This window comes from Taurulus bubalis, assembly GCF_910589615.1.
Source record: "Taurulus bubalis genome assembly, chromosome: 17".
NCBI classification, from domain to species: domain Eukaryota; kingdom Metazoa; phylum Chordata; class Actinopteri; order Perciformes; family Cottidae; genus Taurulus; species Taurulus bubalis.
In genome coordinates, this window is record NC_136605.1 from 18,885,784 (window position 1) to 18,896,679 (window position 10,896).

The following is a 10,896-nucleotide window of genomic DNA, read 5'->3' on the forward strand; positions in this document are numbered from 1 at the left end:
TAATTTAATTAGTGTGTGAATTATTGACGTATAAAACTAGATTAAAGTGTCATCAGCGGAGCATATTTTGATCTATATCACATATAAATACTCTCGTCAGGTACTTTCACATCAGACTAAAAGCACTTGACACTTAACAGACATGCTCTTAATTTGTTTTGTGTGTTTATTCTATAATCATTTTCTTATACTGTATTGTTGCGAGCCAATCACCAAGTGAAATTCCTTGTTTATGCAAACAATAATCAATAAATCGTTTCTGATTCTGATTCCGGTAAGACTTCATATTATCATATTATTATGTCGGTCTTAGCTCACAGACACAAAGTCAGAGTGGAAGAAGAATTGCAACTAAATTAACAACAAGCACTTAATGACCATCTTTCTTTTTTTTTTAAACAGAACATTTAAGGTTACAACAATACAAAGTAAGGACTAAGTGTATGAGGTGAATGTGCTTTAATAAGCACTTACAAAAAAAGTTTTAGCAGTTGAATAAATTCTGCTTGAATAACTGAGTGAATAATTCTGGGCGGTGAGTTGGCTGCTGCTCAGAATTTAATAACTACTTCAACCCTTTGATGACTCAGATAAAGGTAATGTAAGGCAGAACTGTTTTTGTTTCATAACTGTACACCAGGCACTTTCCTCATCTACTGTGTTCAGTAAAAACACATCATGTTCTCAGAGCATTATTGTACATTTTCAAGATGTTTTTAATACGATACAAGGCAATGTCCGGGCATTTGTAAGCAGTCTCCATTGCATGATGCAAAGACTTGGACCGACTGCTTCATCAGATCCAAAGTACATTAGCAGCTCCACTCAAAGCCTTTAATGAATCAACTCTGGCAGGACGCATCAATATGAAGACACTGAATAATGCCTTCAGTGCAGACACTTCCCTTGTTACCCCTATCCATTCTATAAGTGCTGATCGAGGAAACTGGAGGAAATGTGCTGCAGCGCACAGGTTGTTCGCATTTATGGTTCATAGAATGAGTTTCTTTCATGTGCCGTGTGGTTATGTATTTATAAGCAGGGAACAGTGCAACATAAAATGCTTTTGCGACACTCATATCCAAAAAGTTTGCCTCTACTGTACCTTGTAAATTGAACCATGAAATGTTACACCAGTTAGTTTTTTTGACCAGGTCTCTCACAGACAACAATACCTGTACATGCTCGTATCTCGAGTTACTTTCTACTCTTTGTATTATAGATGATGTCTGTTCATTTTCCCTTTTTAATTATTCAATTCAGTCGAAGGAGCCAATTACATTAATCGTCACTCATATTGCAGGAATCGGTGGCCCGACGTATCATTTTCTACACGGAATTGAACTTTGCTGTACTTTACATTATGCGTTTGAGAGTTCTTGAAATGGAAAGCAAAAGCAGGCCCCCTTTCTTTTGGCCAAGAGTTGTCTGAGTCATGACAATGCATCCTCTCAGACACTGGCATTGCTGTCTTAGCGGCTGCAGAGTCAAGGAGGAGCGCTCCACTGTGATTTATTGAGTCGGCCTACTGCAGAGGGAAAGCAGGGAGTTTTAAGTGCTCTCACCTGGGAAGTGAGGCTCTCCGTGGTCAGGGGAGGTTTTTCCTCGAGGCTTCGCTGCTCACATTACTGTAAAAAGAGACGATGAGGGTCTAAACGATTCCATATTCATGAGCGGATGAATGAACAGTCGTAGGAATCGTGTCCGCGGAGCCAAATTTATTCTTAAACATTTACCAGCGTTGAATGTATGAATGAACCGGAGCGAGTGAGAAGGAGGTTGGAGCGCTGACCACTTTCTCTAAATAATGAACACACAGTCTGCAGTATCTCTCCGTGACCCCTGTAAATTGCTCCAACGCGGTCTCAGCGTGAGGGCACTGCAGGTTTCCGTGTTATCATATGTGCATTGCAGCTCTGCGGCCCCGGCGCTCCCTCTCCCCCGAGCACGCCGAGTTGAACAGGTGATAGCTTGTGCCATTTTTCATTTCAGATCCCAGTTACGCATCACCGACTGCTAAATGTAGGGTGTGTTCCCCATCTCATACTTCTTCTTTTTTTTGACATAATACAGGCACATAGTTCTTACACAGTAAAAAATTCAATCTGCACTGGTTTAAGGATCCTAATAATTAAACACAAGGATTTAACAGCTTTCTGTCATCCTGACTACCTCCTCAAACACTTCTAAGGACTTAAGGGTGCTCACCAAGGGTGCAGCAAGACCAGGCTTTTACATCTCAGTCCTCTAAGTCTCCTCTGATCTCATCAATTTAACAGCAAGCTCCTCCTTATGGCTGGTTTATACCTTTTTGTCCTTTACACAGTCAAGCCTGCCTTTTAAAGTGATCCACATAGAACCTAACTGTGACTCAGTCAGTATTAGCATTATTTCATAATGGCTGCACTGTATTTATTTATTTATTTATTTATTTCCGGCTCAAATTATTTGCCCCCCAAGAGTAAAGAGTTCATACTACTAAAATGCGTAAATAACCCAGCTTGAAGAAGAATTATTTGAGTCCATTTTTATTCAGGGTAAAATGTTGATTTACCAATGATGAGGCTATGACAGTCCCAGAGTGCACCATGGGATGCAAGCCTCACAATCACAGTTTGAATTTGGGTCTTTCAATGGCGCTGATGACAGCACACATTTTAAATTAATGCCGGAGCTGTTGGTGAGATTTTGCTTTGCTGAAGGTCTTAAATCGAAATCGTGGCAGCGGTGCTGGAGATACTCTGCAGCTGCTTCTTGATATGATCTTTCTTGGGGGAATCAAGAGAGAAAGCTGCTGGACATCAGTGCTTCATTTGTGTTCCCAACGCTCGCCTGTGAAAGTACCAGAGAAGCCTCTGTGCGATCTACACGCGCAGAAAAACAATGACTTTGCACACAAAGTGTCCATAGATTGCCATGCGGGCACAAGTCGTTCCAATGTTAAACATTCAGAGCTACTGAACATCATTACTGCTGCAAAGGAACAGCATGTGCTCGACATGACTTCACGCATCTCCGCACTGAAAGTGCACAGTGTAGCATGAAGCCTTTCTTTTCCTGAAAAGAGCCTCTCTGCATTAGTCTGTTTCCAGCGCGTACATGGTCTCAACAGTCTCAGTCAATCCCAGAATACCAGCACACACAATGCCCTCTTCAGCTGCCCCGAAGACAATCTGCTCAAAGCAATAAAGGCAGTGGAGTAAAAAACGCGCGGAGGCGGCCCTGCTATACTTGTCATCCTTATCATTCCAGCCCACTTATTCCAGATAATAACAAATTACCAACCGTGTCACTCAAGAGATCTGACTTTGACCGAGGATAAAAGTCATTACGGGGCTTCACAAGATGTTCCTGATGGACAATCCTGGACAGCAAAAAGAGACACGGGAGTTCATTCATTGCCTGTTCCACATGCACGTGTGCACGGCCACTCGTGGTCACACGGCGCCGTTCTGTTACTATTCATTACTATTCAGAGCTGGCCTGGAAGCGAAGAAGAAACTACTGTACGAGGCGAAGATCCGACATTAAATGAATGATTCCCCAGGCAAAACAAAACAGCCCCAGAGTTTGTGCTACTTAATAGCTTTCCTGCCTCTGTAGCCCGAGGTCCAGTCTTCACAGAGCTCAGAAACGGCCCCGAACAAGAGACTGTGAATGCACCACTGAAACGAATTGTTGACAGCAGGGCTTCCTTCAATGTGGCAAAGGTTAAGTGCACAGCTTTTATATGTTAAAAAAACACAGTACTACGAAGTGGCAGGATCCCAAATCGAATATTATATAATTATATAATGAACTACTAATATGAATAACTGTACTGCACAGTTTCAACATGAAGCTAAACACGCCATCAACAAATCTTGAATTCCAGCAGGAATGAGTTGTCTAGGTAATAAACTTATTTATACTTTCTCAGTTCAGGGTCTTGATCTGCAAAAGCATGTTTTCTTCTCACCTTTGGAATCTGAAAGGAGACTTTCAACTGGTTAACGTTATGAATTAGACAGTCAGACACATGTATTCCTTCAAATTACAGAGGAGGGGGCGCTTTTGGCAACAGGGTCTTTTATTTTTGTCCATATTTAGATTGTATTTCATACTTGTGAAAAATTAAAATAAATATGTTGTTCATGTGCAATATTGGCATATGCAGAGGAGATGAGGAACCAAATATTTTTCGACAATGACTGAAAAAATCGGAAGGCTTGTCCGTCATTCTGACAGAGCGCCGAGAACGATCCACCGTCGCTTTAAATAAATCACGGCAGCGCTTTGAAGAGCTGCGGACCGGAGGCCTTGGGACGCGTCCGTGACCTCCTCGGGTCACAGCAACACATTCTCTGTCCGTCTCGTAATGATTGAGATGGATTTACACAATGGAGTTGGTTGACAGAGCGGTGCGTCTGATACAGGTACTAAAGGGCGCTAAAGGGTGCTAAATAGTGACTCGGTAGCAGACCGAGGCACATGCCAAGCACGAATGAAGGAAGATTAAAAGCTACATATAAATGTGTCTTATTATTGTCAAACCACTTCAAAGCTAAATGATGGGTAATAATAGATTAAGAGAGAATTTTTCTGACAATGTCTATCAAAATGAATGACAACAAGGAAGTCTAACGCAGCCCTGGGTGAGAGTCTATTTGGTACCGCTCTGTTTTGCTTTCCAGTAAATGCATTATCTTTATATATTAGGTATTACAGTTGTTCTCTAGGTAAAGAGGTGGCCCAAAGAAAATATTAGTAACATTTAAAAAAAAAAGAAGAAGAAGAAAATTAAACTTCACATCTCAAAGACAGCAAATAATAGTTTATAATGGTTTTTAAACAGGAAGTCAAGTATTCATTGAGTGTAGTATATGAATTGTCAGTGGATTATTGGCAGAATCATTTTTAAATCAGAAATAAAATCTTGTAAAATCGTTGAACCACTACAATGTGCCATTGCACTGAATACTTCATCCCTTTCATTTCATTTTAGATAAGGCGGCATGTACAATTTAACCTGAGACGTGTGCCGTTTCAACATTTAAAGCAAAGCAAATCACAGTAGAATAAAGCTTTTCTTTTTTTCTTCTTTCTTCTGTGGACCGGAAAGCTTCCACACACTCCGAGTAGCACAGTCATTTTGTACTTTTGCAGTTAAGTCGACGACCAGCCATGTTCTCTTTTCCTGTAGCGCCATTACAACATCGTTATGTGTGCTCCAGAAAGCATGGCATGCTAGTTAAATATTGAATGAGTGAAGGAATAGCACACCAGTATCTTGCTTTCATGAAGCTATCAGGAAACCCATTCTGCCTCCAAATGTGTTTTTTTTTTACTGTAGATAGCATTTGCTATGGTTGAGGCTACAGTAAGTACTACTGGATGTCTATTTTTAGGAAGGCAATTTCAAAGTTTACTGTGTGCAAATGCATGCACATGGCCAAGTGCTTAAATGGAAGCATTTGTGTGTGCGTGTGCATGTGTGTGGGTGTATGTGTGTGGGTGTGTGTGTGTTGCTTTGCTCAAGGCTCATTATTCGTGGGTTCAACAGGCAGCACATACTCTTCTCCATAGGGGGAACTAGCTTCTGTGTTGCTTCTCCATTTCTATACCTTGAGGCTTTCCTGAGAATCACTCAGATGTAAAAACCAGGGACTTTACATCTTGAGTATTAGCAAATAATATGTAAATTGCATAACCTCACCCCCGGATTGGTTATGTCATGATCAGTTGGATCCACCTGGGTTTTAACTTCTATCCCGAAACAACCCCAGCGAGTGGCTCCTTTCACTGCGTTATAGAGAAGCTGCATTTTGTTCTGTATTGTTGGTGTGATTACTATTCTACATCATAGTGGACCTTGCAAAGATCAGAGGCACTTTGAGCCAGTCTGTTGCTTCTGAACGCCCTCCTCACGCGTTTAAGTGGTGCAAGGCGAGGTGCTCCTTGATTGGCAGCTCAGGATCAGTGGAGTGTGTAACAGGAGATGTGTTCACCACCTAAACCTTGTCATCATGTCAAAATCATCTAATACATGTTTGTCTGACTGAAGTGTTACCAGGCAAGGAGCCAGCCGCGTGTGCAGCCGTTGAAAAGCAACACCGCCTAACACTTTAACACTGATTTATTTTAGGTTTTAAGTATTTATATGAGTTAAAACATGATATTATGATGTAATATAAACTTGAAACTTGATTTTCTAACCATGAAAGACAGAGATAAGACATTAATAATTCTGGCATCAACATAAGACACATTCTTTATTTTTAAGCAAGCTAATGTGATTGATGCAATGCTTTCTTTTTTCCCTCACATTTACTAAATAGAGTGATTTGAATTGAGATACGTTTGGAAGCTGGACACCGCAGGAAGCGCGACATCGCCCACGGTGCCGAGGTCAACTCATTTTTAAGGACACTTTCTCTAAATTGCTGGTGGTTGTTGGGAACACCTGATGCTGGCTGGGTTCACCGAGGAGCACAACACCGAGTCCTCGCAGAGGCAGAGGCAGAGCTGGAGGCGTATCTTTTTGTAAACACTTTGCATCAGCTTCACAGTCGCATCCGGTAAATTTAAACCGCTTTCCTATTCAAAATACTTTCCTCAAAGCCGGACTCAAAAATGTTGCATTGAACTTTCCTCCGCCTCCCTCTGAAGAAGTGTACGAGTGTGTGGCTGCTTCCCTTTCCAGGAGATAATTCAAATGTGCAGGTTTTCGAGTTTTCAAGCCGAAAATGTCAAATATTTTTTGGTCTGCTGCTTTTCTTTGTCTTACATTATAATAAATTGCAATATCTTTGGGTTGTGGACTGATGGTCAGACAAAACAAGACATCTGAAGAGGTCACTAGGAAATTGCAAAAGGCACTTTTTACTGGTTTCTGATGTTAGTTGATTATTTTCTCAATTAGCCAACTAATGCACAGTCATGCATATAGATGTTGAGATAATCTTCCTGACAATTTGTAGCTATAATAAGTTACAAACATTATGCATCCTGCTTTTAATGAGCCTAATGTCAAACGTATCAAACAGCAAATTGAGGCAGTGTAGCTTTGGTGAAGCTCGGGGATGAGATACTGTAACCTCCTGGCTGATGCCTTTATACTTCATTTAGAAAATCTCACCCTCTCCTATCTTTGTTTTAAATGTGAGGCCTTTACTCTGCCAACCACTTAAGCACACTAATCTCCTCAATGAATGAAGGGGCACAACAAGACGGCTTGCTTCCTCGCACAGGAAGATGAGGGGCCACACATAAATTGACTTGAGGTCACTGCTTTTCTGAATATTTTGACTTCTTTCTTTATTCAAATAGATTACACATGGCCAGTCTTGAATTGCAAATCTAAAATCCCTCTCCTCACGTGTAACAAATTAGATTTTTGTTCCCCAAACCATCCACTTAGGACAGTTATAGCACAGATCAGCTGAAACATCCTTTATGCACAATAACTAAATATTGCTACGCTGTGACGGAAGTCATCTCATAGAAAGTTGACGTGGGACAGAATAAATTGGCAGTGATTTAAATTCTGAACAGTTGCGTCAAGCTGTGGATTCCAGCGAGCTATTTTAGTCCTCATATCCATGTGTGCTCCTCTGCACGTCAGCAGCTGGGCCGAATCAGTCAGAGCGGTGCCAGAGCTCGACCTTTCAATGCTCTGGGTCAGCATCCTGGAGGTGTGCCAGAAACTCCAGCTCCTCAAGACCATATGGGGTCTGTTTCTCCTCACAACCTCCACCCTTCCCCTCTTGCACCCGCTCCTCGAGGGCTGAGGGCTGACCCGTCCTCACGTACTGTACATCAGGCCTCATGGGAAGCAACACAACGGAGGAGAGTCTTTGGGCAGCGAGCTGGATGATGCTCCACTATAATGTATATTACAGATATTAAAGTGTCGCTGTTTACTATTGTTAGTTGTTAGTGTCAGTAAAAGATGATCACAATAAAACAGTTTATTATGATATAGCTGTGGTTCCACACGGTGTTACAAAATAAAGCGTTACACACCTTATTGTAGAAACATTATTCTAATGAGTTAAATTAACAATAGATTCCCTCTAGTTGTGACCTGAACACTGTTGCTTCTGAAGCATCACCTACCTATTCATTACTAGCATTTTACTGTACATTTATGACACATTTTGTATCTCATACCTTGAAGCTTCTATCAAGTGTATTACCTATTTGGTATTTGGAGGAAAAGAAAGGAGAAACAGTACGGGAGCAGAGCAATGGCTGCTGTGGATGGGGGCAGCAGAAAAACATATTTTAGCCACCTGAAATAATCAATATTACTGTTTTTACCTTTCTTTCTTGCTGTCAGACAACTATTACCAACAGGGAACTTAAGTGAAATAGTAAAACTCTGAATAGATACTCTGAATATATCATACACTTAAACAGATATAGATTTTTTTTTAGCTGGCTAAAATACATGGAGCTGCTGCCCCATCCACAGCAGCATATTACTTTGCGTCCATGCCTGATTCTGCCATCTTATACACTACTCACTACTTACTTCAAAACTTGCGAACCATCCCTTTAAAGCCCAGAGTCTTGGTTGAAGCGTGGCAGGCAGGGGCAGCTGCAGGACGGTCCCTGCCAAGGACAGAGAGCTTCCCATGCCTGTTCAATGCCATAAAATGGGTCATTGAACAGCTAAATGGAGTCATTATGATGAGTAATTAAAAGAATACTGCTGAAGAGTCAGAACTCGTCTTTTCTCTTGGTTCCGCTGCTTTTTGTGTTGTCTCGGGCCTTTTGCTGAAAGGCAGCTGCCTTGGGCCACTTAAACTATCACCCCTTTCACTGGGATGCAAATAGCAGCCTTAGCAGCTAATTGAATTGCATTATCTATTGTCCTCTCATTTACAGAAAATCTCGCCATTTTGCAGATTTCCATTACCGATTGTTGGAGATTGAATTTTGCCCGTGCTTTTCATCTGATAACGGCATGTCATACACTGAATCACAAGGGAGGAGAGCACAGAATTGTTTCATTGGAGCAAGAGTAGTAATATGAATTCTGATTGTGCAGTAATCTGGAGCTTGTCTTGTGCAGATATTAATATGTTCCCGTATGTAGGTGGGGAAATTGCAGCTTTGCATCGTTAGAGACTCGTTAAACAGAATCCTAAGAGCGGGAACGAAGCATGGATAAAAGATGAGGGAAATCTTGTTTCATTTCTATTTCACTTATTGTAGTGAATACAAAACATCCATCTCTCCTTTCGCTTTCCTTCTTATTTTAACTTCCAATAAAAATGCATTAAGTCGTGGCCATGTAGCCTCCCGCGGGCGGTTTGTGCAGCACATTCTCATTCACTCTACGGTGAGTCATTAAGATGATAGGGGGGGAGTTTGGGGGACGGATGTTTGATTAATTAGTAAAACTAACTTTGGCAAGACCGGACACTGAAACACAGGATTTCATTAGCTTGTGCTTGCTAGATAAGGTTAATGAGGTGGTTCGGATTCTTGCAGGAGAAAAAAAAAATTAGAGAAAAAGGGAGCCTTCATGCTGCTGAATTCAATTCGGAGACTGCAATGCCAAAAGAAGGTTATCATCTGAAGAAGCTGCTTTTTATCACAAGCCCCATTAAGACTGGCCATCCGTGGGTTGAATTGTGTGTAGGCTTAAATACCTGCATGATATATGATCGTCAACAAAAAGTTGCTCGACATTTTTCCGAGAAAATGACTTAATTAATATATATATATATATTTTGCTTTCATTTATTTTCTGCCACAGAGCTCAAAAGGAGAAATCAGTGAACATCCGCACTGCTGGAGGTCACCAGGGATGCTTTCTCACACTGCGGACTTCAACCTAGATTCCCGAGGTGAGTGCATGTATTTATTTTGTCTTGTAGCTCGAGTCAACTGCAGCTCTGCATGAGCAAACGGTCCCTAAGAGGATCAGAGAGAATCCTGCGCTAATCCACTGGTCCAATACACATAACAAGTACAGCGCCAAAGACAAGTCACTCAAAGGACATGTCATCTGGTCTTTTAATAGGCTAATGGTTGCCGTTTTCATTCATGCAAAAATTTGAATGTCTACTAAAGTCAGTAAATGTTGAGTTTGATTCCTTGTTCTGTTTGGCTCACGTCCAACCAGGTAGTTGAGTAACAGGCCGTATAGCTGAGCTGTAATCTGAGGGTGGGGGTTGAGATCCTGATCCCAGTGTAAAATAAAGTTCTACTCAGCCGATATTCAGTGATAATGATCTGGAGATCGTTCTTAATGCTTTCTAGTCGCCGATCCCTGATACTGCTACGATGGGAACAACAATCTGTGTCTAACTTGGCAGGAGGAGAGCTGAATAAGCAACGTGTGCAGCACTGCAGCATTAAATGACTAGTTCTGCATATGAGCAGAAATATGTCTGTAACCGTTTACGTATTTCCCAACACATGATCATTTTAAATGTCTTTGATTTGTTTTCCTTCTGCTTTGTTCTGTCCCCGACCAACAAACAAGTTATTTCATGACCTGATGTTTGTACAGTGAAATATCCACTACCGTTCAAAGAACTAAGAAACTACGAAATTTCCTTAATTTTCAAAGAAAAGCACTGTTTTTTTCAATGAAGATAACATTAAATTAATCAGAAATACACTATACATTGTTAATGTGGTAAATGACTATTCTAGGTGGAAACGTCTGTTTTTTAATGAACTATCTAAATAGGTGTATAGAGGCCCATTTCCAGAAACTATCACTCCAGTGTTAGTTGGAGACTAATGGATGATTAGAAAACCCTTGTGCAATTATGTTAGCACAGCTTAAAACAGTTATGCTGGTGAGATAAGCTATAAAACTGGCCTTCCTTTGAGCTAGTTGGGTATCTGGAGCATCACATGTGTGGGTTCCATTAGACTCTCAAAATGGCCAGA